Source organism: Oryctolagus cuniculus, chromosome 4 (assembly GCF_051225735.1).
Source record: "Oryctolagus cuniculus isolate XC-2025 breed Fujian yellow rabbit chromosome 4, ASM5122573v1, whole genome shotgun sequence".
NCBI classification, from domain to species: Eukaryota; Metazoa; Chordata; class Mammalia; order Lagomorpha; family Leporidae; genus Oryctolagus; species Oryctolagus cuniculus.
This window is the reverse complement of record NC_142870.1, coordinates 98,071,578-98,099,549: the sequence shown is the minus strand read 5'-3', so window position 1 is coordinate 98,099,549 and position 27,972 is coordinate 98,071,578. Positions and strand designations below refer to the sequence as shown.

General features: G+C 36.4%; 1 long non-coding RNA gene across 6 annotated transcripts in view; it reads left to right on the top strand.

The window, feature by feature from the left end:
- LOC149127058 (uncharacterized) overlaps window positions 1–27,972 on the top strand; it is a 692,486-nt gene that overhangs the window by 461,104 nt on the left and 203,410 nt on the right. The gene's annotated exons all lie outside the window — the stretch shown is intronic.

Sequence of the window (27,972 nt, the reverse complement as noted above, 5' to 3'; positions counted from 1 at the left end):
GTTTGATCCCCACAATACTGTGAAATGAGAGGTAGTAGGAGATGGGATGGTTTATGGGTGGGAAGGAGGTTATGGGGGGAAAAACCGCTATCATCCAAAAGTTGTACTTTCGAAATTTATATTTATTAAATTAAAGTTTTCTAGAAAAAATATTCCTATGACACTGTTTTTTAAAAAGGGAAGTGACATCAGCTTCCAAGGGTTGTACAGTTAGGGAGAGCAGGTTTGTAGGCTAGAACTCATGCATTTTGGCTCCAGATTCCTTGCTCTTGACCACCGTGGATTCCAGGTTTCCCCTTCTACCTTTCCAAACATGTGTGAACCAAAGTACGCAATCTAAGCAATAATGAACCTGTCTCTTCCCTCCAGGAAAATATTTTGCCCAAAAATTTCCTTGATGTTTAGGAGCAAATCCAGGAGTGTAGATTCACAGGCCTTATTCTGCCCTCACTGTGTCACTTGAAGTTCAGGGCTAAATTCTAGAGCAGGGCAGTTGCTTCCTCACCAGACCCCCGGCCTGTGATGATTCTCTCACTTCAGGTTGTTGGAAACTGAAGCCAGACTTATCTTTCAAAAGGACAGCTCTCACCACCTGTTGCCATGTCAAAGCTTCCAAAGCTTTCTCATTTGCAGGAAATTTCCCTGCCTCTGCCAGAGATGGCAGTTTCCTCCTGCGTCTCGCCTCAGGCGTCTCTCTAGCCATCCCTCTAACTCTCCCTCCAGACAGTTTCCTCCCCTAAACACCTGCAGACTCACACAATGACCCAGAGATGTGCTCATTTTTGACTACCATGGCTTTGGATTTATATAGAATACCGTTTCCCATCTTCTGCCTAGCTAAGCCACAGACTGGCCCCACATAGATACTGCATTCTCAAGAGACTTTTCTGCATATATAAAATCAAAATCCATCTTTATTTCCCCTGTTTTCCTGATGAAATCTGTGACTCTCATAGAATTTATCACACTCTGCATTAAATGAAAATATAACTAAATGGGAGGTGTATAAAGATTACAGAAAGCAGAAATTGATCCACTTAAATATGTACAACTGATTTTTTGCAAAAATGGAAAATAATTCAATTGAAGAATAATCTTTTCTATATAAGGGTAGGGTTAATTGAATCCATAGGCCAAAAATAAAATAAAATAGATTTTGAAAATAAATCTTGACATAAATCTCATACTTTATACAAAAATTACTTCAAACTGAATTATAGATTTTACTGTAAGATTGAAAATTAGAAAATGTATAGAAGGAGATGAAGGAGAAAATTTGGAATTTAAGACTGGGTAAAGAATTCTTATATATGAAATTGTAAGTATGATTCATAGGGAAAATATTGATATTTTGGGCTGCATAAAAATTGAAAACTTTTGCTATATAAAACATGGCTGTTTAAGAAGATAAAAAGATAACCTAAAAGCCAGGAAAAAGTGTTTGCAAATCATGTATCTGACAAAAAGAACTTGAATCTAGAACGTATAAAGAATTCTCAAAGTATAGCAAGATAGGAATTGAAAAACAAAAACTCTAATGAGAAATTGGGTAAAAGACATGAATAGACATTTCACCAGAGATGGCTATGACAATTGAATGCATGAAAAGATGTTGAACATCATTAGCCATTAAGGAAATGCAAATGAATACCACAAAGAGATTTTACTACACATTTATAAGTACATACAGTATAACAGACACAGCAACAAATCTATGCTAGTACCAAAGTGGACAAGGACATAGAGCAGCTGGATCACTCATATATTGTTGATGGAAATATAAAACAATACAGCCACTCTGGAAAACAGTTTGCCCATTTCTTTCTGATTAAAAGAAATACTAAATATGCCACATTCCTGAACATTTATCGCAGAGAAATGAAAACTAACATCCACCCAAAAATCTGTACATGATTATTCATAGCAGCTTTGTAGTATTCAAAAACTGGAAGAACTCAAATACCCTTCAACAGATGAATGGATAAACAAAGTATGGTCTATGTATACCATGGAATGCTACTCAGCAATACAGGAATGAATTAACACATGTACCAACTTAGGTGAATCTTAAGGGAATGATGATGAGCTCAAAAAGCCAACTTCAAAAAGGTACATAGGCATGAATCCACTTACATATTGCTTGCAAAATGAAAAAAAATTATAGAGATAAAAATCAGATTAATGGTTTCCAGGGGACATCTAATCTAAAGTATAATTGATTAAATGATTCAAAATTTTAATACAGTCCTGAAATAAAAGAGAACTTTATTAAGATCAAAAGTATTATTAAATATTTAAGAGAGTTAAAATTCATCATATTTAAAGGTTTAATAGATTTACAAAAGTTATTTAAGTATTAATGAATACTTGTAATATATAGTAATTTATAAATGCAGCATAAAATTTATAGCTACAATATAAAATGCAAAGAAACTTCATTCATTAAATGCTTCCAAGTGAGATAAAGTTGTATAAACTCAACATTTGAAGTCAAATTGAAAAGCTTAAGGGAGGGGCCAGCGCTGTGGCATAGCGGGTAAAGCTGCTGTCCGCGGTGCCGGCATCCCATATGAGCACTGGTTCGTGTCCCGGCTGCTCTACTTCTGATCCAGCTCTCTGCTGTGGCCTGGGAAGGCAGTAGAAGATGGCCCAAGGCCTTGGGCCCCTGCAGACATGGGAGCCTCAGAAGAAGCTTCTGGCTCCTGGCTTTGGATTGGTGCAGCTCCAGCTGTTGCAGTCAATTAGGGAGTGAACCAGTGGATGAAAGACCTCTCTCTCTCTATGCCTCTCCTCTCTCTCTCTGTGTAACCAACTTTCAAATTCAATCAAACAAATCATAAAAAAATGCTTAAGAGAAAACTGAGTTTATGAATATGTGACTTTAAAAAATGTAATGTTCTTAGAGGAGCTCCAGAATATTTCATTTTGTGTGCTCTCAAAAAGATTCAAATTTTGCATTTATACTAAGATATTAATTTCATTGGTATGCAGATTTTACAAAAAATTTATGAAACTGTGAATTAGCATGGAAAATGATGGTGATAAAAGGTAGGAAATGAAGATTTAAGCATTATGTATATCAGATTAGCTAAAACCTTTTTTATTTGAACTAGTCTTTGTTTTACATTACTTTAAAAATACATCCTCTAAGCCGGCGCGGCGGCTCACTAGGCTAATCCTCCGCCTTGCAGCCCCGGCAAACGGGGTTCTAGTCCCGGTCGGGGCACTGGATTCTGTCCCGGTTGCCCCTCTTCCAGGCCAGCTCTCTGCTGTGGCCAGGGAGTGCAGTGGAGGATGGCCCAAGTGCTTGGGCCCTGCACCCCATGGGAGACCAGGATAAGTACCTGGCTCCTGCCATCGGATCAGCGCGGTGCGCCGGTTGGCCGCGGCTGCCATTGGAGGGTGAACCAAGGGCAAAGGAAGACCTTTCTCTCTGTCTCTCTCTCTCACTCTCCACTCTGCCTGTCAAAAAAATAAATAAAAAAATTTAAAAAAAATACATCCTCTGGACTTTCTAAGAACTCAAAAAGAATTCTTCCTCACCTTTGTCCGGCAGGAAGATATGCAGGCCCGGAGAAGAGTTTTCAGAAGGATGTTTTTTTCTCTCTCCTTCTTCCTCCCCCTCCCAAGGAAACTGTTTATTTAATGAGTACAAATTTCATAAGTACAACTTTAGGAATACAGTAATTCTTCTCACCATATCCTCCCTCCCACCCCCACTCCCACAGCAACTCCTCCTCCCTTTCTCATTCCCAGTCCTATTCTCCATTAAGAAGAAGAAGAAGAAAAAAAAAACTGTTCTCGATAGTCAAGACAAGGGGTGTTCAAGTCATTGCTTCTCAAAGTGTCAATTTCACTTCTACAGATTTTCTTTTAGGTGCTCTATTAGTTATCACAGATCAGGGAAAACATATGGTATTTGTTTCTTTGGGACTGGCTTATTTCACGAAGTATGTTTTCCAGATTCATCTATTTTGTTGCCTGCCCTCCTTTTGAAATGAAATGAGTGTGAGTTTTGGTGTCAGAACCAACTGAGTTTGAATCTCAGCTCTGACTCTTACCAGGCGTTTAACCCTGAAAGAAAGTCACCCAACCAACTCAGAACTTGTTTCCCCATCTGTAATATGAAAATCAACCTGCCCATAAAATACTTTTTGTTGTAGAATAGGCCCTTTATTAAAAATAATTTTTTTCCATTAACTTATGAATATTGTGAATCTCGTACCTGTTCATGCTTCACCCTTAACTTGTGACCTGAAGCAGTACTCTTTTAACTCTGTCAAACTGGGTTATACATTTCTTGTGTATACATTTCACCTTGGTCTTCCTATCGTTCAATCTTTCTATTTCCTGTGCCTTACTTTCTTCTATAATTTCTGACATTGCATGAATGTCTGGGAACAACCTTAAATCCTTTGTGGGAACTATTGGAGTGGAGGTTACTAAGTGAAAGGTTGGTTGGTTCCCTTTTCCTCTACCATCACTAGGCACCAAAACAGAGTTCCTCTCTCTCTTCCTCTTTCTACAGCAGATAGATCTTTCTGAATTTAAGAGAACCCACCCTGCTTCAAGTAGGCCCCCAGAGTTCCATTTACAGCAGGTCTAATAAAGAAGTGGCAGGCAGAATCATCTAATCTGTGCAGCACTTGAGTGTTCAAGTGACTATTAGCTGCTCTGTGTAAAGCCCACAGCAAACTCTTAATCCTCAACCGGCTTTCACCTGTCCTCCAGCTGTTTTCTGCTTAAGGAATTAAACTTGAAGTTGGTGAAGAACTAAGCAAAATTAAATTAGGAAGGAAATCTGTATTTTAAAGGAGGTATATGATCCATTTCTAAAATAATTAATGTCCTAGATTGTAACCTGATTTTTTTTGTTCAATTGTAGCAGTTAGTCACAATATATTATTAAACTTATTGATCAGATATTTCTTTCCTTCCACTGTCATTTAGAGAGATAAAAATCTTATTCTTTAAACTTTAATAGTGAAAAAAAACACATGTGCAAATAAGTATGGAAATATTTCCAGTGGCTTTTGAATGGGATCAAGATATGTATCTTCTGTGTATGTTTAAAATCCTTCCACCTGGTCAAAATGCTTTCAAAAGAGAAAGAATAGCTGATGCCTCTTGTTCAGACTGGAAAGTATTGTGATTACGCTGAAAAGCACGGCCCCTCTTGAAGTTTGGTTTTTTACTTCCTTTATTTGAGTATAAAGCAAAAAAGAGGTTTCTCTAAGATGTCCTAATAGAAGCTTTTGAATGATCTGCAGAGGTAGCATTGAGGTGAATGGAGTCCATCAAGATTTGCTAGAAGTATGAAATAATTATCGAAAAGATTCCATTAGAGACGAAAGCTACCTAGACTAATAGAGTCAGAAAAGGCTGACCCTTTTCAGGCTCTTAACTTACTCTAATGGATGGCCGTAAGTTGAAATCAAGACTCAACTGGATCACTGATTCTTAGAGGGAAAATATTGAGCAAAGCAGCATATAAGCAAAATCTGGGGAAACGGTCAGATAGATTATCTTTCAGTTAAAGCTAGAAATGAAGAGTACTTTTTTTTTTCTTTTTTGAGCTCACAACAATGGGACCTAAACAACGGAACAGTCTCATTAAATAAAGAAAAGGCTTTAATAAAGAAATTAGGGCCATCCCTAACATGTACAACATGGTTGTCAGCTCAACAATAAAAGAATCCAAAGATTTTTTAAAAATCGTTGCTATTATATGTTACCTATTAGGGACAGCAGAACATTCTTTGACGGGTAATTGGCCCATATGTTAAATCCTGCCCTTTTTTCTGTGGGGATCACTAGGGTGCTGCTCCTACAGTTTTGGAGGTGTATTTTGCAGTGCATGTTTCAGTTAATAATATACAAAACACACATTTACATATGTATACATACATATACGCTCACATACACACATACCTAGGTATGATAAAATGAGTCAAACTTCTGAAGCTAGCTAAAATTTCTTATGTTTGCTAAAAGCACCAACTGATGCCTTTGCTTTTGTTTATTCCAGGGCATTTCACAGCACCTGAGTAGAACTGTTGTGTCAGATTGATAATTAAGAGGTGCGTTATGGAGGGAAAATTGCTAGTAGAAATAAATGTACTGCTGTTGTCTGAAAGGAGGGTCAGCTGAGGTCAAGGATGTCAAGGAGAGACGTGAAACTGTGGATGAGGTGTTTTCATTGTCGTTTAAGTTAACATTAGATTGCTCCTGATGAGCGAGAAGTAACCAACAATATCAAAGTGAAAACAAAGGACTTGTTTTAAAATCTCAAACATAGCGTGAAGATCAATTTTAAAATTCTGTATTACTTAAAAGAGCATGTCAGTACACTCACTATATTGGTAAAAATAAATTGGATCAGTATTCAAAAATATTCTTAGAATATAAGAAAACCTAGAATTCAAATAATGATTCTCCTTTCCAGAGAATCATATTTCATTGGTGTAACTTTTACCCTTAGGATAATAAATAACCCCATAACAATATTACATCAGATCTGGAGATACAGTTCTATCAAAGTTTTCTGATTTATCTCACTGAAAACTACAAAACATTTTAATGTATTATCAAATATAGCTATTTTAATCAATAGATAAATACTGGTTCAATAAATATATAGCCATATATATATATAGTGTATATATATATATATATATATAAAATGTAGACTGACTTCATGTATAATTGAATGTTTTAAAGTATTTTTTTTTTTAATTTAAGAAGCAGAAAAAGAAAAAGAGCTCCCATTCACTGGTCCACTCTCCAAATGCCAACAATAGCCTGGACACCAGAGCCAAGAGCTAAGAACTCAATCCAGGTCTCCCATGTGGGCGGCAGGAACCCAAATATTTAAAGCATAACCACTGCCTCCCAGGATCTGTATTAGCAGGAAGCTGGAATCAGGAGCTGGGACTAGCTATTGAATTCAGGTACTCTGATGTGGGATGTGTGATGTCTTAGCCTATAGGCTTACCACCTGTCCCTCTAGCTGAATTTTTATTAGTAAAATAAATTTTTATTAAACATAATTTAGTTTAAATATAATATGAAACATACAGTACTCTGAGTTCTTCAACTTCAGACTAACTTGTTTCACCATGTGTTTTTATTGTAAATTTGCAAGTTTATACTTTTAAAAAAAAGAATTTTCATATTTTTAATCATCTCAGTAATCTTAAGTATATGAGACAAATAGCATCATCATTTCCATTTTATAGATGATAACACTGAGACTCACAAGATTCAAATAAATGATTTGCCTGAAGTATCATAAGGTCAAAGTGATAGAATCTGTCTTTTGATGACTGCAAACAATGTGGGGAGTGGGTGTGGGCTTAAGTGTGTGTTTAGGGGGGGGAGGGGATTACTCTTTGTAGCTGAAGATGCCCATGCTGATGGCCTTGTGATCTACAGTGTGAAGAAGTAGGGAGGAAGTGGTGGGAGGGAAGAAGGAAGAGAAGAGAGAAAAGGAAAGGAGAAAATAACTAGATGGGTCCAGTTTCCACAGTACACGAGAAAATGATGCCTGTTTGGCGAATGTTTAACAGTGCTGCTTGTGAGATGTCTTCCAGTCTGTGACTCACTTGTGTGCTTCCAGACCACGTGACACCTTTGTTCAAAAAAGGCACACTGCATCATAGGGCGTGAAAATTGTCATCCAATCCTTACTGGTAAGAGACAGGTGTTGGCAAGAGAATTTCATCACAAGCTTGGTCTTTGAGAGCATGATGTTGTTTGAAACCAAATTTAAGATGGAGAATACTAGTACTTGATAGTATGAGATTTAGATTAAAGTTGTTCAAGTAATACATATATTGGTACAGAAAATGAGATTTAAAAGTTGTATTATTATGATTTTTTATTTGTTTAAACTCTCTTTTATATCTGATTCTTGAATAGGAAATGTCCCCTAAACTACGTTATATTTAGAAATATCTGTATGGACCCCTAAGTATGGAATGTATGATTATCTCCTGATTCTGTATAGTGGAATTTTTATAATAGTCACATATTTAATGTGTCTCCATAGGCTGGAGTAATTTATAATTCCCCTTAGGTATGTCTTGAAGGGTAAATGAATCAATTCATCTATAGTACTTCTTTTTTTTTTTAAGATTTATTTTATTAATTTGAAAGACAGAGTTACAGAGAGAGGTAGAGACAGAGGGAAAGGTCTTCTATCTGCTGGTTCACTCCCAAGATGGCCACAATGGCCAGAGCTGTGCTGATGCGAAGCCAGGAACCAGGGGCATCTTCCCAGTCTCCCATGCGGGTGCATGGGCCCAAGGACTTGGGCCATCTTCTACTACTTTCCCAAGCCATAGCAGAGAGCTGGATCAGAAAAGGAGCAGCAGGGACTAGAACCGGCACCCATAAAGAATGCCGGGGCTTCAGGTCAGGGCTTTAACCTGCTGCACATGGCGCCAGCCCCCATCTATAGTACTTCTGCAAATTTGGACTTTTCTAGGAAAAAATGACCTAAGCTAACTGCCCAGAAGATATCAATCATCAGAGTTCATGAATTGAGGGATTCTCAGAGATTTCAATATATAATATAAACCCCACTAATTATGAATTTATATTAAATCTGGGGGTAAAAAGTGACATTAATTCTCTAACATATTTTTCATACTTTCAAAAAGCCATCATATGCTAAATGCATAGCCCAACTGTTTAGAAGTCAGTGGGCCCAAAGTGATGAAAATACCTACAGCAGCAGGCCTACCCACAAGAAACTTTCTTAAGGAAGAAGATTTGAGGTACCCCAGACATAAGAGAGACAAAGAAGAGGGATAATGGTGCGGAATTGGGTAGTTCAAATATCATGTCTATTTATTCAATAAGAATATTGACCAAATTAAACCAAACTCACCCTCACTTTATAGTGTTATAATATAGCAGTATTTATAAATCTAGTCCACATATTAAGAAACAAGACAAAGCATTTGACTTTTTATATGAAGTTAATCTGTCAGAATATGTTTGGGCCAAGTGTGAAAAAATATTGACATGTCACCAGGTTCAATTATCTTTAAATATAGCAAAGTGTACTGAGAATACACAAGGCTACTTCAAAAAGTTCATTAAAAAGTAATATTAAAGGATAAGTTTATTTTGGTGCCAAAAATTTGCAGTTTTCCATAATACACAGTGTGAAGAGTCAACCAACAGAATGGGAGAAAATATTTGCAAACAATGCAACTGATAAAAGATTAATATCCAGAATTTATAAAGAGCTCAAGAAACTCAACAACAATAAAACAAACAAGCCAGTTAAGAAGTGGATAAAGGACTTGAACAAACATTTTTCAAAGTATGAAATTCAAATGACCAACAGCCAAATGACAAAATGCTCAGGATCACCAGTCATCAGGGAAATGCAAAGCAAAACCGCAGTGAGGTTTTCACTTCACCACGGTTAGAATGGCTATCATACTGAAGTCAACAAACAACAAATGCTGGTGAAGATGTAGGAAAAAATGTTCCCTAATCCACTTTTGGTGGGACTATAAACTGGTATAGCTATTGTGGAAGACAGCAGGAAAACTCCTCAGAGATCTGAAAATAGATCTACTATATAACTCAGACATTCCACTCCTGGGAATTTACGCAAACAAAATGAAATTGGCATATGAAAGAGTTATCTGTACTCCCATATTCATTGAAGCTCAATTTACAATAGCTAAAATATGGAATCAACCTAGATGTCCATTAAGTGATGACTGGATAAAAAAAATTATGGTTTATATACACTATGGAATACTACTCAGCCATAATAAAAGAATCAAATCCTGTCTTTTGCAACAAAATGGATGCAAATGGAAACCATTTTACTTAGTGAAATAAGCCAGTCCCCAAAAAACAAATATTATATGTTTTCCCTGATCAGTGATAACTAATAGAATACAAAAAAAAGTAATGTATGTGAGTGCAAATGAAATTTTGAAGTTTGTTCATTGTTTATAGCCCCTGTCTCTACTGTTAAAGAGCAGTGTTTTTTTTTCTACTTACTCTTTGTTGAATTCTATACTTAGTGGAGAGTTAAGCTTATTATTATAAAATAAACTGAAAGTGTGTGATTGTAAAAATCAAAAGAAAAACTAAGAAAGGAACGAGGAGGGAGAGTGGATTGTGAGCAGGAGAGAAGGTCAGATGGGAAGTATCACCATGCTCCTAATTCGTATTTATGAAATATATGAAATTTGTTGACCTTCTGTAAGTTAAAAGACAACAAATAAAATAAAATTTACCTTGGGGTAGGGTGTTGTAGAGCACGGGTTAAGCTGCTGCTTGGGATGCACATGTCGCATGTTGGAGTCTCTGGAATTGAGTACTGCTGCCACTTTAAATCTAGCTTCCTTCTAAGGCACATCCTAGGAAATAGCAGATGATGGCTCTTGTACTTCAGTCCCTGCCACCCACCTGAGAAATCTGGATGGAGCTCTGGTCTCCTAGCTTCAGCCTGGCTTAGCCCTAGCAGTTATGGACATTTAAGGAGTGAACAAGCAAATGGAAGATCTCTCTCTCTCTCTCTTTCAAATAAAAATCAATAAAAAATTTGCAATTCAAGCATAGTTTTTCCATAATACACATCTTCCATGAACTTTTTGAGGATACCACTGTGCATGGATTTTTAAAGTTTTGTGCCAAAATAAATTTTAATTACATTTTCCATGAACTTTTTGAAGTACTCCAAAGGAAATGTCCAACTCAGGAACTACAAAAATCTGTCTACACAATGAATTGCTCCCAGGTTGATCATGATTCAAGAGCAAACACAGAAAATGAAGAAAAAGTCCTTTCACTTTAGAATAATAATTTAAAAATTTTTTGAATTAGGTTTACATTGCTTTCACACACAAAAAAATGAGTCCTTCTTTCTTATATTTCATGTGTAGAGGAAGAAAGACAATATTATCAAACATTTAACAGGTTTAAAGGTTTTAAAAAAAAACTCTCACAGTTGAGTTGATAGTTTTAGTGGTAATATCTCAAGCTGAAAAATTTTAAATGTGATTTACATGGAACAAATCAGTTTTAGGTTTCAATTTACTTTCAATCTGAAGCAGTTTGCAATATTCAACTCAACACATCAGCAAAATATTTGATTTTTTTGAGATCAGCATGTACATTCTGGGGGAAAAAAAGCACCGATTTTTACTCAAAATTTTATTTTTCTGTTATGTGGTAAGTCTTTGTCTTGATTATTATCTTGTTCTCCATCATCTTGATCAAATAATTAATTTTCTTTGAATTCTGGAAATTAGTCATTAAAATACATCCTGTTTGTTAAAGAACTTTTTGATTAAAGTTATATAAACTCAATGTACTTTTCACTCCTTACTCTGTTGTGAGCAAGTGGAAAATCATTTAGCAATCTTTTTTTTAATTTGTCTTCTGGGATATTCTGTCAATAATATGTGTTTAACTAGAGATTGGAGGAAAGGCCCTATTTATAGCTATTGTGAAGTAAGAACTCTTCCTTTTCGTATTTACAGAGTTATAGGTTACATACATGAATATATAAATGAAGTGTTTATTTTTAAATGTTCATGTATGGAGACTGGGGCTGTCACTGTGCTGATAAGAAAATGCAGGATCTCCCACGTTAGATGATCCTCCACCTAGCGGCGCCGGAACACCGGGTTCTAATCCCGGTTGGGGCGCCGGATTCTGTCCCGGTTGCCCCTCTTCCAGGCCAGCTCTCTGCTGTGGCCAGGGAGTGCAGTGGAGGATGGCCCAGGTGCTTGGGCCCTGCACCCCATGGGAGACCAGGAAAAGCACCTGGCTCCTGGCTCCTGCCATCGGATCAGCGCAGTGCGCCGGCCGCAGCGCGCCGGCCGCGGCGGCCATTGGAGGGTGAACCAACGGCAAAAGGAAGACCTTTCTCTCTGTCTCTCTCTCTCACTGTCCACTCTGCCTGTCAAAAAAAAAAAAAAAAAAAAAAAAAAAAGAAAAAGAAAATCTTGAGTAAGATCAGGAATTTCTGATTTGTTCAACTACACGATTAGTATACAGTACATTGAGTGGCTAGGCTAGTCTCAAAAAATGGATGTACTCCTTGCTTTCCAAAGAGATATGTAATGGATATATTGAGTCTCAGAAAGAATCAAATATCCCATGTCCATTTAGATTGGTGCAAAATGAAGCCAATAAACTAGAAAAAAAAAAAAAGAGTCCCATACTTGCTTTCAAATTATTAAGTCTCTAGTGTTTTACCATTGTTCAAAACAATTAAACATTTTGTCACATATTTAAATTGCAGATGGGCCATTGAGTCATTTTCTTTATAGCATGTCACCCACTGTTTGTAGATTATCCGTGATCTACATGAGTCTGGGACAAGCAGCCATACGTGTGTGGGAGTTAGAGGAGGTCAGTTCTCGTCTGTTGTGGCAGGGACTGTTGCTTCTGTCTCACTCCATTCACTTGACTTAACACTTCAAAAAAGGATTTTTTTATCCTGTGCATGATTTTCCTGCCTGTTTTGCACATCTCACAAATACTAATGTTAATGTTTGAAATTAAGATTCAATATCAAATTTGATTATAACTTTCCCATGAAAAATAGAATATTATAAAATATTATAAAACACTTGAAAAAAGCCAGAAAACAACTGATGTTTAGACTAGTTTAGTAGAATAGCAAAGGTAACAGTGTTCACCAGAATATAGCATTAAAGAATATTGTAAAATTATAAGATTTAACCTTAAAGATGACTCATTTCAGCATTTCCATTTATAGGTGAAAAAGCCAAAAACTCCTGGAGTTAAGGGCCCTGCCTAAAATTATAGTACAAGTTATCAGGAGAGTTATCTATTCGTTTGTTTAATAAATTTTGTTGGAGAACCATAACATATGTTGAATATGGTGGGAGAGCCCAAGATGAAAAATCCAGGGAGAGGGTGTTTAGTTTAGCAGTTAAGGTAACTGCGTTCCACACTGGAGTAACTGAGTTTGAATCCCAATTCTGACTCCTGACTTCAGCTACCTGCTAAAGTAGATCCTGGGACGAAACATTTATGGCTCAAGTCACTGGGTTCCTGCCACCCCTAGGGAAAATCTGGATTACATTCCCAGCTCCTGACTGTGGCTCCTGCCCAGCTCCAGGCATTGCACGCATTTAGGGAGTGAACCAACAGATTAGGAGATTCTCTCTTTCTCTTTTTTCCTCCCTTCTTCCCTCCCCCACCTCCAATAAATGTATTACATTTTTGAAAAACAATAATGAATATATGAATACCCAGACCATATTTTCTACTTTCAGAAATGTATAAGTATTAAAGTAAAAAAAAAATACAGGAATAACTAACCTCTTAAGAGAGTGTGATTTATATCATAAGGATGATCAGATAAAAGGAATTCCAGAATTTGAGAAAAGAGCAAAGATTAGAACTCAGGTGGGCTGGCACTGTGGCGTAGAAGGTTAAGCCTCCACCTGCAGTGTCGGTATCCCAACATGAGTGCCAGTTCAAGTCCTGGCTGCTCCACTGCTGACCTGGAAGAAGCTCCTGGCTCCTGGCTCCGGCCTGGCCCACCCTCAGCAGTTGGAGCCTTTTGGGGAGTGAACCAGTAGATGGAATCTCTCTCTCTCTCTCTCTCTCTCTCTGGCTCTGGCTCTCCTTATTTGACTTTTAAATAAATAGATAAATATTCAAAAAAAAAAAAAAAAGAACTCATGTGTTCCTTTTTTCTGGGTTTATCTCTTCCCTTATTAGAATATAAGCTCCATGCCTTACTTAATGTATACTAAGCTGATCTTCTGTATATTAAGATAATCGAAAATGAATCTTGATGTGAATGGAAGGGGAGAGGGAGTGGGAAAGGGGAGGGTAGTGGGTGGGAGGGACGGTATGTGGGGGAAGCCATTGTAATGCATAAATCGTACTTTGGAAATTTATATTCATTAAATAAAAGTTAAAAAAAAAAAGACTATAAGCTCCATGAAAATAAGGCCTTTGCTTGTTCACAGTCATCTTCCCATGCACATAGTAATGGCTTAGAAATGAACAAATGAATATTTTTTCCATACTATAATGCTGCCTCTTGAAAGTAATAAATATGTATGTTACTCCCAGTAAGTATTTATCTTCTTCACAATGATTAGAAGATGTATTCTCTTATTGATTAGCCTGTGTTTAAATCTACTCTGGTGATAGAATGTGAAATTCCTATTTTACCATATCTAAGCAGTTAAATGAAATACTCTTGTATCAGTCTTTTAGCTTGAAATGTGCATTTTCCAAATCATGCATTCGAAATTGCAGTTAAAAACATGGATGGAACCATTCTTATTGCTTCAGACACACTCTAAGCACTTATAATACACAATTATGTACTTTTGAAAATGGCAAATTTTTATAACAACACTTGAAAAAAGAAATTTGGCCACTTTCCATCGTGAAATGCTTGACTTCTGAGATCAGGTTGCTATACTAAAATACAGGTTAAATCCAAAATACATGTGCTCATCACTAAAGGACTTCGAAAGATTTTTAGTAGGTAAACATTGCTGTACGACAATCCAAGATATCTTAGTGCTGTTATTTATTAACTACTTTAAAGAAAAAGACAAGCAAAATGAAATGATATTTGTAGGTCAGGTATTTCAGAACAGACAAATTGGAATGACTTTAAAAATGTAGTAACCTCTTTGGATTTCCATATTTAAAAGAAAATAAGGACCAGATAATCATGTTAATTGCTATCAGAGATTTTTGATCTAGCCAGAATTATTCGGATAGTCTTCTGATTTCTTTTACTGTTGGACAATCATAATATGCCTTTTTAATTGGTTTAGAAATTTGTGTGGAAATGATTCACTTAATATAGCATATGCATATTTAAGAATACAAAGAATATTTTTGTAAGATACTAAAAGTATTTTTGATAGTTTATGCATATTATATATATAAAAGAGAAAATATGTAATTAAACATCTTTTAATTTTTAATGGCTAGTATTCAATTACAACAATATTTTAAAATGTGGAGGCCATTAGCTAGAGTACATCTCTGAATTATATCACACGGAATGACATTGTACTCCAACTGGAATTCTGGGTATATCTAATATGTGGATCATTTGATAGAAATTAAAAATGAATTCTTGCCTTTACACAGAAAGGAGAGAGAGCATTATTTAAACTTAAGGTAGAGTTGATTTGGATACTTGTAAATATCTTTGGTGTTCACATGCTATGGCTTACTTGACTAGTATATGAATACGCAAGTTTGAGTATGAAGATGTCATACCCAAGTATTCACAGAAAAACTGACTGAAAACACAGAAAAAAGTATCCATTTAAAATTGGGGAGAGAAAAACTTATTGATCTGTGCATTTAAGTGCATTTCTTGTATTTATACTGCATTCCAATAAAATATTTAACAAAATAATTTGAGACCAAAACTGTAATGTTGAAACTGTGAAATCTGAATGGAAGATGTTTTGGAACACTGGATGAAACAAGATATGAATATGTTTCTGTAAACTGAAAAGAAACATTGAAGAAAATGATTATTGAGATCATCATTAGATGTCATACCTAACAAAATATTGTTAATAAATAAAATAAAAAATAAAATGGAGGTGATAATACAGATGATATAACATTTTTTTAAAAAATGCATATTTAAAATTTGTTCAGAGATGCTTTATTATAAAAAGAATTGCACTTTTTTTGACATTTTCACTATTTAATAGATTAAATTTAGAAAATATATAATTTCACATGGCCATCAGAGAAGTTGTCAGGTGTCATGAATTGTGTAAAGAATTGGAATCACTATATACTTTAAGAAATCTTAAGGATAATTGAGTTTTTAATAACATAGTTTAGTTCATTATAAATTACTGTTGAACATAGAAGCCATAAAGTCTCCCAGTGCTGGCAAAAACTATTAAAAAAAATTTTAAAAGAGAGGAAAAGAACCCCAACCAATGTACTTCCAAAGTGTCCATGGCTTTGGAATTAAAACCCTTTAAATTATGCTGATTTGACTTATTATGTTGTTGTTCTGACTCAATATTCAGCCTAGGCAGCCTAGGGACTTTGTGATAAATAAAAATTCTATGACCCAAAGTAATATTTCTAATCTAAAACTATAGAAATAATGATATTTTATAATTATGTGAGGAACAGGCCACAAAATACATCTGGTTACAGAACAATAGTCTAATAAATGTACCTTCACATGGGCTGACTTTCAAGTCCTTCCTTACAAATGGGCAATGCATTTTGCGTTTGTTTTTTTTTTTTTTTTTTGGTCATTTTCTCCAAGTGTCTTTCAGTTGTAACAATCTGAGTTCAGTTTCCTAAGAAAGAAGCCCTCTTTCTCATTCATCACATCTAAGAGGTTAGAGAGTATGTTTAAACAGATATATTTTCTTTTCGTCTAACCTTGTCTGGAAGATATAGGAAAACTAATTTGCCTTATTTACATATGGCACAATCTATCCAGTATTCAAGGGTTTGTCAGAAACAGGAACCTTGTGCATTTCCATGGTAACCGATGGCATGCTGACAGTATCTGGCTTGTTGCAGCTTCGTCTAGGCAGGCCGGCAATTAATCAGCCATCTACATGCACAAAATTCTTTGTGAGTGAATGGCAGCGCGCCTCTGTAGTGCTGTCTGTGCTTTTACAATTTTGTATTCCTGCCGGGCAAAGTACTTTTTTGTCTCTTCTATTCATTTTCCATAGCTCCCCAAAATGTGCTAGAAAAGAGTATGAGGGGGTGGAGAGAAGGGAAACACATCTACCTGTAATTTCAAAATGACTATTTCTTCCTAGCATCCAATATGCCAGGGTGTGTTCTTCCTTTATTCTGTGCCTCATGGTGGGTTTGCCTTTTCTTTCTTTTCTGGGTTATCTTGGGTTTGTGCTCCATGGTCCCTTAGTCTGTGTGTCTCAAGGTCTTTTATTGTCGGTACAAATAGGGCATACCTATCAAAGCAGGTCTGTGCATAAATTATGGCCAGGCCTGTGGCATGCCTTGGAGTCCTTTTATAGTCTTCATCTGGTTCCATCTTCTCAGCTATGCAGAATAGGTATTATTCCCATTTTGCAGATGGAGATGCAGAGAAATTCAATGGGTTAGTTACTTTCCATGGCAAGTTTGGGGATACACTCCAATACTCTTGCCACTGTGCCTATACTGAGGTGCAGGCAGTTCCCCCTTTGGGTATGAGTATGTTTTAAAAAGTAAGCTAAATGGTTATTTCATTTCAGCATTCTGGAGTTTTCTTCTTCACTCAAAGTCCCATTAATTTATTCAGTTGAAACTTTATATTTCCTGGAACTACACAAGAACACCAGGAAGGGATAGTCTTAGGTGGTTTGTAGAGAACTGTATTTGGATTTTGCCCTCTATCATGCTGAGGGAAGCCACTTAGCTTCTTTCTCTGTAAAATGAAGGGAAAGGATTCTATTATCTTGAAGGATCCACTGAGCCCAGAAATTCTATGATTCTCCATGTCTTGTAAACCTTACTTTGGACAGTTAAAAGAAATAGGAGAGGTAAAAATTAAGACCCATAATTCTTTCAGTCTTTTGTCCTTGAAAGATGACAGAATGATTTGCATTGAGTTGAATTGAATAAATTTCTCATTCAAAACGGAAAAAGAAAGATTTGACATCTGGGTGGTTGACAAATCTCAGAAGGCCAAAGCTCATTGAAATCAGATTTGGACATTAGCATTTCTGCAGATTACACATGGCAAAATTTGATTGCCTTTAAACTCAAGTTCAAGCAAAATATGTAAAGAAAACTGAGACTAGTAGGGCCTACATATATTAAGTCTCTAGAAAGTTTTATACATAGGAAAAAAAGTATTTTTGGACAAGTTTTGGTGTTTTAAAAAAACTGGCTTCAGGCATATTTATTTTTAGCATAGAGGGAATAAATGTGATGATACATGTAATTTTTAGTATGTTTTAAAATGTGAAGTAATTTTATTTAGGAATGCTAATATAATTTCATAAATACATTATATATAACTGTCTTTTTAATGTGTTCACTTTTTTATAAATTTTCTCTGTCCAAGGAAGAATTATCTTCTAAATTCTCTAAGATTAAAAAGATTTCTTTTAATAAAAATGAGACCTTGGTTTGGAAGCAAATTTATTTCAATAAAATAAAAATAGAGATGCTATTTCATAGAAATGTTTTACTACTCTATCTTTTCAGTTCTGTTTCATTTGTTTTAAAAATGATAAAGTTTCTAGTTAACTGGCTTTTTAAAGAAGTAGGAGTAGAAAGCCTGTGTTTTCTTCTAACCAACAATTGCTCATCCTTTCATAAATTCTGCAAAAACAAAGACTTCATTTATTCTACCACATTCAGTTTCTCTTACTTGTTAATTCCAGACCACTTAATAATGCCCCCCTAACATCTTCTTTCATTTTAAAGCATCGCATTTCTTCCAGGGCTCAATTAAATTTATCAGTAGTATTCCAGAAGATTATGTTGTTGTTTTTACAACTAAGTCATTTTTCCTTCCATTTTCTTAGATATTATATGCTTACACAAGAAGGTGTCCATTTTTAAATATACTGTAGTTCATAGCATGCCGTAATTTGTTACTGATTATAGAAAAATCAGCTGAATGGAAAGAACAGGTCTTCAAAGAAGGAGGTACCTTTCTCTGAAGGGAGGAGAGAACCTCCACTTTGACTATGACCTTGTCTAAACAAGATAAGAGTCGGAGAACTCAAGGGGCTTCCATAGCCTTGGAAACTCATGACTGGAGCATAGGGAGATTACTGATGCCATAGACAGGAGTGTCAATTGGTAAAGTCAACAACAGGAGTCACTGTGCACTTACTCCTCATGTAGGATCTCTGTCCTTAATGTGCTGTGCATTGAGATTTAATGCTATAACGAGTACTCAAATAATATATTTCACTTTGTGTTTCTATGGGGGTGCAAACTGTTGAAATCTTTACTTAATGCATACTAAACTGATCCTCTGTAAAAAAAAAAAAAAAAAAAAAAAAAGAAACTATCAACTCCCAACTTGACTCTCACTGGGATTAAACATGACAATAGGTCTGATCTGATTTCATCATCATTAAAAAAAATCATCTATTATTTTTCACTTTATGTTTCTGTGTGGGAGCAAACTGTTGAAATCCTTACTTAATGTATACTAAGCTGATCTTCTGTATATTAAGATAATCGAAAATGAATCTTGATGTGAATGGAAGGGGAGAGGGAGTGGGAAAGGGGAGGGTTGTGGGTGGGAGGGACGGTATGATGGGGAAGCCATAGTAATCCATTATTCGTACTTTGGAAACGTATATTCATTAAATAAAAGTTAAAAAAAAAAATCAAATGTATGAGACTTTAACCCAGACTAATGACCTTATAAGAAGAGAAACAAGAGATGGACATGAACAAAGGAAATATGAGATGACACAGCAAGATGATATCTGACTGGAAGCCAGGGAGTTGTCAGGAGAAAACAAACATATCGACACTTTGATCTTGGACTTCCAACTTGCAGAACTGTGAAAATAAATGTCTTTAAGCAATCAAAAAAAAAAAAAAAAGAAAAAGAAAAATCAGCTGAAAATCTACTTAGAGAATGTTTCCTTGAGTTTTTGCATGTTCTCCTTCAAGATTCTTCTCAATTATACCCCTCTTTCTTGTTTTCTTGGGCTTCCTTTATTTATGGTGAGATTATGTCACATCATTGACTTGGTAATTCAAAAAGTACTGAACTTCATTATTTGGAAACCACTTCATAATCCAATATATGGGAAATCTCTATGAGAGAGATTATTCTCATTGGTGTCTAATTTGAATATAACAATTTTAACACATGTAATAATGAATTGCTTTTAGGTGTAACTTGATATCTACCTACATTTTTTAGTTCATAGACTATAAAATAAAGATATCATATATAGTTTTGTTATAACTAAAAAGAGTTTATGAAGCCCCTTGCAGATTTTACACAATCAAAAATAGTAAAAAGATATCTGGAATGGTCTAATTTATAGAAACAGTAGAACACTGGAGAGGAGGATGAGGAATGACTACCAACTAAGTCTTCCTTGAGAGAGAGGAAAGCATTTTAGAACTAATGAGGATGGTTGTATAACATTGTGAATAAAATAAAAGCCATTAAATATATAATTAAATGGATGTATTTTGGTACCTGAATTATATTTCAATAAGGCCACTTTTTTTTTTTCAAAAACTCAACACTAAAATTTGGAAAATTTTACACAAAATACCGGATCAACTTTTTCTGAAAAGATCCAACAATCTGACATGACCAGACACATTTCATCAAGGGGTTCTTCATTACTTAACAAATACAGAGTTTTGAATTTGCAAGATGAAAAGTCGAGATGTTTCAAAACAATGTAAATGTACTTAACCCTACTGAACTGTAAACCTAAAAGTTATTAATGGGGTAGCTTTTGGTGTAGCAAGATGCTACTTGGGCATTTTCATCCCATTATCAGAGCTCCTAGGTTCTAGTTCTGGCTCTGTTCCTGATTATAGCTTCCAGCTAATATACACCCTGAGAGGCAGCAAGTAATGGCTCAAGAACTTGAGTCCCTGCCACCTACGTTGAAGGCACATTAGCAGGGTGCTGAATCAGAAGTGGAGCAGCCAGGACATGAAATGGCACCTATATGGGATATCAGTGATGCAAGCTGCTGCTTAACCCACTGCACCACAATGCTGGCCATTAAGGGTATTTTTAATGAATATCATTATTTCTATTTTATTAGCTTGATAGTTCTTAACTTATAGCCAAAGTAGAAGCAGAAAACTGGATTGGTAGAACTAAATAATGATATATATCAGGTCTAACCATATGGAATCATAATACCTAACCACTTTTAATGAACAAAAGACAATTTTCATAGTATTCAGCATAGCATTTAATAAAATATCCAAATGTAACTAGAGTAGGACATTGACATATTTTATATACTTTAGAATTCAATAGAAAATGTACTTTCTTTTAATATCCTAATGATATTAACTCTTGAGGGGCCAATATACATCATTCTGTTTCATCTGATTTCTGGTTCCTCCACTTAGTAACTGATCTTCAGCTACAGTTTCCTTAGTGAAATGAGAAAAGATAAAATAGGATTAAGCTAGGCTTATGGTAAATGAATTTTTGAAAATACTAACCCAGGGGCTGACACATAATAGGATCCCAGAAAAGGTCCATTCTTTCCTCTGGATGGCAACATGTGAGACAGGGTGGTTAACAGTGCATGAACCACAGTTAGACCTGAGATCTGGTTGCCCGTGTAGGGCAGATTACTTCTTCTTACTGGGCCTCTGTTTCCTAATCTGAGACAGGCTATCTCAAAGGACCATGAGAACTAAGTACTGTATCAAATGTAGAACATCTTACATCTAAGATATACTAAGTGCTCAATAAATTACCCTAACCAGGGCTGGCATCGTGGTGTAGCAGGTTAAGTCACAGCCTGATGCCAGCAAGCCATATGAGCACCATTTTGAGTCCTGGATGTTCCATTTCTGATTCAGCTTCCTGCTAATTCACTTAGCTAATGTGCCTGGGAAAGCGGCAGGTGATGGCTCAAGTACATGAGCCCCTGCCACCCACATGGGAGACTGCCATCCATGTGGGAAACCTAGATGGATGGAATCCATTCTTGGCCATTGTGATCATTTGGGGAGTGAACCAGAGGATGGAAGATTCTCTCTCTCTCTCTCTCTCTCTCTCTCTCTCTCTCTCTCTCTGACTCTTTGCCTTTCAAATACATAAATCTTTAAAAACATAATAATAATAAATTACCCTAACCATGGATTTGCTGTTCTAAACTGTTTTCATAATCCCTTTTCCCCTCAGGTTCTTTATCTGGGGAAGGGAAAGGTACAATGAGAAGGATGTCCTCAGGAAATTAAATTGTACCTATCTTCTTTCCTCAGAATGCTTCTCCCACCATTATTCCTTTCCATCTGCCTATATCCTTGACCCTTGTTACCACTAATCCTATATGTGAAGCAGATTCACCTTATTTCTCAACTGACTCTTTGTAATACTCCCTAAGTTCAAGCAGCAAGACAATTACAGGAAGCATGGAAGTGAGCTCTAGCTCACAGTAACTCATACAGAGCCTCGATCCAATGCCCCTTTGAGGGTTTTGGAGATGATCAAGAGTTCCGAAACTCCAGTTTTTGACCAGTTCAAAATGAAGTGAGGAAACTAAAGACCATTCATTATGTAGCTGTAACATTTCAATATATATCTATAACTATATTGCTATGAATTTTTATTTCAGACCATCTTTTATACTAAGATAATGTCCTTCCTCCTTTTTGTTTGTTTTTGAATGTCCTTTCACTTATGAAATCACAAGTAAATAAACGGCAGGTTTTATAAGACTTCCTCACTTGGACAAATAACAACCTGGCAACACTCCATCTCTCTCCATTTAAAAAAAAAAAAAGTACTACCTTTCAAGAGCCAAAAATGTGAACCTTCAGGATTAATTCTAAAGATTTTTCTTAACCCATTCTGCTTTTCTAATTGGAATTCACCTAATTGGATCCTTAAGAGGTACCTTGGTCTGAAGGTTAAAGAGGCAGCTCTCTCAGAGTCTCAATGAAACCTGCAACTATTCAGGTTTTGTCTTTAAATGTCTTTGCTTCACTAACACAAGCATGATAGCATGTATATTTTTGAGAAAGATAAACTTCCTTTTTTGCAATCTGGGTTATTTGAACTTCCTTGTAAGTATGAGCAAAGTGTGTTAGGTTAAAGAGTAGAACACATTGCCTAGAATCATGTGTATCAACAGAAAAAAATGTATTTCTGGTTTTCCCCACACAATGCATAACAGATTTTCTCACATGGCACTTATAGCAACAGGATTTATAACTTTATGCCTTGTATGGTTATAGGGTTAACATCCTATAACCTATAATCTTCCTTTCTGGATGTTAAGCTCCATGAGAGCAAGAACAATGTCGGTTTGCTCATTGTTACGTAGCTGGGAACATAGTTGATGCTCCGCTAATGTGAATAAAGCGCTATGTATCAAAAGAAAGGGGAGGAATGCTAGCGAGAGCAAAGAAAGCCTTTCAGAAGAAATGCCAGATAAGATAACCTCAAACAGGGGCCAATATTTCATCATATAGCAATGAAAGATTACGTGATACTGACTATAACAATAGAGTTGGATACTTTTTACTGTGTTCTAATCTTTTGAAAGTTGGCAATCTTTGTATAAAAGGTTGAGCATCCAGACAGTTTTTTAAAACAGAAAAAAAAAAAAAAACAAACCAGAATTAGTCAGCTCTCCATACCCTAAAGCCAGTCTAGAAAAAGCAATTTCCTGCATAGAATAGGAAGCATACAGAGAGGACCATGAAGTCTTCACCACCAAAGAAAGTTAAGAGTTAAACATTATTCCAAGAATGTTAACTGGGGAAAGCAGCAGGTACAACCTGGTGGTGATAAAGAGGCTGAGCAAGAAAAGGGCTTAAATGAGAGATAAGGAGATCTGTTTCCATCTACCTGCAAAGTAATTGATGAGGGAGTGAACTTAGAGACAAATTGTAGACCTGAGGCAGCTTGCCGTATGTAATGAGCTTCAGTATTCAATAGATCTGGACTCAGCCCTCAGCTCTACTACTAACTAGGTGGTGACATGTGGCAAATTAGTGAAAGGCAATAAATCTCGGTTTTTTCCATAGTAAAATGAAGACAATAATATCCCATAGGCTATTTTGATAGATAATATATGTAAAATGATAGATAACAAATGTAGCATGGAATCTAAAATGGGAGTGGGCATTCTGGAGCACTAGTTTTCCTCTGCCCATTCTTTGTCTACTTTTTCTACTCTAGGTCTTCAATGTTCCCTCTTCAGTGTGGCACCTTCTCCTTGGTGCCACCTAGGATTTCTGTGTATTCTAAAAGCTGACAGCAAATACTTAATTAGAATAATAACTCAAGGAGTCTAATAATAACACTATATTAGTTTAATCTGCACAATCAAGCCTTAAAAAGTAAACTTCAGAGTCTTCATTTTTGTAATATGCTTAAGGCAATTTATCTACTTATTCTGAGTTCTCTGTTTTTTCCTTGAATTGAAAGAGAATTAAAGGTCAGGTTTATAGCTCAGATACAGATTACTTCCTACCAGATTCTCTATTGGAGTTGATAAATTCAGCCAGATCCTGTCATCATGTAGATCCATTTGCTGTGGGAAGAGGCGGGTGGAAGGATGATGGGAGTGAAATGGAGCAGGAGCCGAGCCATTTCTCACTAGGTCCTGAGAAGCAGCACATTACACCATCCTGACCACCAGGTTTGTCAGCAGGAGTCTGCTTGAGATCTGGTCTGCGGCTACTAACATGGTGGTCCTATTAACTCTGAGCCCCCGGAAGAAAACCCTGAGCCTCTGAGTAGTGCTGACCTAAAATCAACGCTTAGTAAGTGTTGGTTGAGGGGCTGGCATTGCAGCAAAGCAGGTAAAACTGCTGCCTGCAGCACTGGCATCCTATATGTTCACCAGATCGAGTCCTAGCTGCTCCACTTCTAGTCCTGCTCTAGTCTGGGAAAGTAGTGAAGGATGGCCTAAGTGCTTGGACCCTGTACCCACATGGGAGACCCAGATGAAGCTCCTGGCTCCTGGCTCCTGGTTCCTGGCTTTAGCCTGGTCCAGACCCAACTGTTGTGGCCATTTGAGGAGAAAACCAGTGGGTGGAAGATCTTTTTCTCTCTGTATCTCCTCTCTCTCTGCAACTTGCCTTTCAAATAAGTAATCTTTTCACAAAAAATGTTGCTTGAATGAATACAGAAAATGACATCAGTAATTAACTTCTATGTGTTTCTGCTGCAGTCCTTTGGAAGTGTGGATGTGGGTCCACAGTATATATGAAGTCAAATTTAGGTAAGTTATCCCTGACGAGTTAGCCAGGGATATGTGTGCTCCCGTTAAACAGGGGAAGAACTGGTCTGGAAGGCTGACATGTCGTTTGTCGTCTTTAACGTTACTTCATTTCACAATCCCTTGATGGCTTCATATATCACCTGCCAGGTAATCTTCTGGAGAAGCATGACTTTAACAGTGTGTTCCGTGGTTCAGATGATGAATGAGATGGGTTAGATCGTTTAATTCACTATATGGCACCTAAATGTTAAAGCTGAAGAGAAAGAATGTCTGACAAATTGTTTGTTGTCATTAAGGTTTATTTCTCCACATGCCTTCGATGGTTTCCCCCACCCCATTCATTGTCCAATACACAAAGCTAACTATTGTAGAGAAGACAATACTAAATGGATGCTAGACAAATGATAGTGGAAGCTGTCTGGTGCATTATCCGATAAGTGAGAGCCAAATTATAATGTCATTAGATGGGATGCCTCAAGTTATTATAAAGTTATGCTTCCCACAGTGGCCATCCTTCATCCTCAGCATGGTTCTCTCTGGCATCCGTGTTCTCTCAGCAACTGCATTGTTTTCTATACTCAACTGCATTGTTTTCTATCCTAACAGCTGAGATCAAGTTTAGAATTCTCTGTTAGGACAATTTTTAAACACTCAGCCAATACCAAGAGCTTGTGTTTTGGGTTTTGTTGTCATTACAAATATAAACTTAAGAAACCAAACACTATGTATTTTACAAATATAAACTTTAAAATTTTGTAAAAATGTTGACTGGTATTTGGCACAGCAGTTAAAGTCATAGTGTGGGACCCACACACCTCAAATGGGAGTGCTTGGTTGAGTCCCAGCTGCTCCACGTTAGATCAGGCTTCCTGATCATATGTATCCTGAGCTGCAGCAGAAGATGGCTCAGAAATTTGGGTCCCTGTCATCCGTGCAGGAGACCAGTACAGAGTTCCAGACTCCTGCTTTCAGCTTGGCTGGAGATTTGGACAGTGAATAAGCTAATGGAAGATTTTCTCTCTCTCTCATATAAATCTGTAAAAAATATAAACAAAACCTTTATATAGTGCACAGCAATGGGGGGATACATAACCATTGTGTCCCACATACAGTATCTCCAGGGCCTCTTTTCTCCAGACACAAATTCTCTTCTCAGCCTGTATTTTTTTGAAATTTACTTATTTATTTATTTGACAGGCAGAGAGGCAGAGAGAGAGAGAGAGAAACAAAGAAAGAGATAGGCCCTATTTGCTGATTCACTCTCCAAATGCCCGGGAGCCTGCTACTCAATCCTGATCTCACATTTGAGCTGTCACTTGCTGCTTCCTAGGGTGTTTACCAACAGGAAACTAGAATTGGAGCAAAGCCAGAACTCAAACTCTGGCAGTCTGAAATGGGATGCAGGTGTCCCAAGTGGCATCTTAACCACTGTGGCAAACATCTACCCCAGACTGTGTTCTTGTGTGCATTTCATGCCCAATCCTTGGAACATAGTGACACTCAGGTAGTAATTAATGAATTAATGAGTAGAAGCACATTTAAATGTATGGATAGAAAAGTACTAAATGCATATTAGCATGAAATATTTTGCTAATAAAGTTGACTATATAGAAAATGAATTCCACTTCTACCACAGGAAACTTATGATTCCTTATCATTATTATTGCAACTAACAAATTATCTTGACATTATTATTTTTTAGTTTTTTAAAGATTTATTTTATTTATTTGAAATTCAGAGTTACAAAGAGAGGCAGAGACAGAGAAAGGTCTTCCATCCAATGGTTCACTCCCCAGTTGGCCACAATGGCCAGAGTTGTGCCGATCTGAAGCCAGGAGCCAGGAGCTTCCTCTGGGTCTCCCACGCAGGTGCAGGGGCCCAAGGACTTGAGCCGTCTTCCACTGCTTTCCCAGGCCATAGCAGAGAGCTGGATCGGAAGAGGAACAGCCGGGACCAGAACTGGCACTCATATGGGATGCCGGCACTTCAGGCCAGGGCCTTAACCTGCTGCACCACAGCGCCAGCCCCAACATTATTATTTAAAATAACTTTATGAGTTTACCTGCTGTTCTCAGATTTAAACAATACCTGAAAAACAGAGCTCTTGATTTATTTGTGTGTATAAAGTACAAGGGAGCAAGAGCAAGCTTTATTCTATTTTGTATTAGACAGAGCACCCTGTGGTGCTATATGTGGTGATATATGCTATTTATATAATAGCATATAGTAAATAATAGCATATAATAATTTATATAATAGCATATAATAAATTTATAATTTATTAGTGGCTATCATATGATCTCTTAAATAGAGCTCATAAAAGTATCACTCCATGACTCTTGTAATAAGTGGCTCATTTTAGGTATAATCTTTCCATTTCACTGACTATGAACACTGCTAAGTCATATATCAGGTTTCAAGTCCGTCCTGACTCTGCTAATGACAAATCATTTTAACTGTATGCCTCAGTTTCTTCATATTTAAAATGAGAATAAAAGTAGTCTCATTGTACAGTTATTATGAGAATTGTCCTCCCAAAAAAATTCAGCAGTGTCTGGCACTTTGACAGTATCTAGTAAATGCTTACTAGTATTGTAAAGTTGTCATTGATCTTAGTCTTGCTATTTTCATAGATGATAAAACAGAAAGATCAGATTGAGATATGCTGTTATAAAATACACATCAGTTTTTATTAGAAAAAATGATCTAGATAGCATAAAATTTACAGTTGAATAAATGTACATATCCAAGATATTCTGATGTTATTTTGAAGTTTTTTTATTCAATCTAGTTTTGAAATTAAGCTAAATTAAAAACTTAACTTCCCTGTCTCACTACCAGTATTTCAAATTCCCAATAGTCACTTATGGCTAGTTCCTCCCAAATTAGACAGCACAACCCTCTGCAGCCATGCAGTCAAGAACCTGCCACTCTACCCACCATGAAGCTGAATTATATTTTAAGCTCCAGTACTGTGGTACAGAAGGTTGAATAGGGTGGGACCAAGAAAAGAGATTGAGTCTATGTGACATCTCAAAGCTGATAG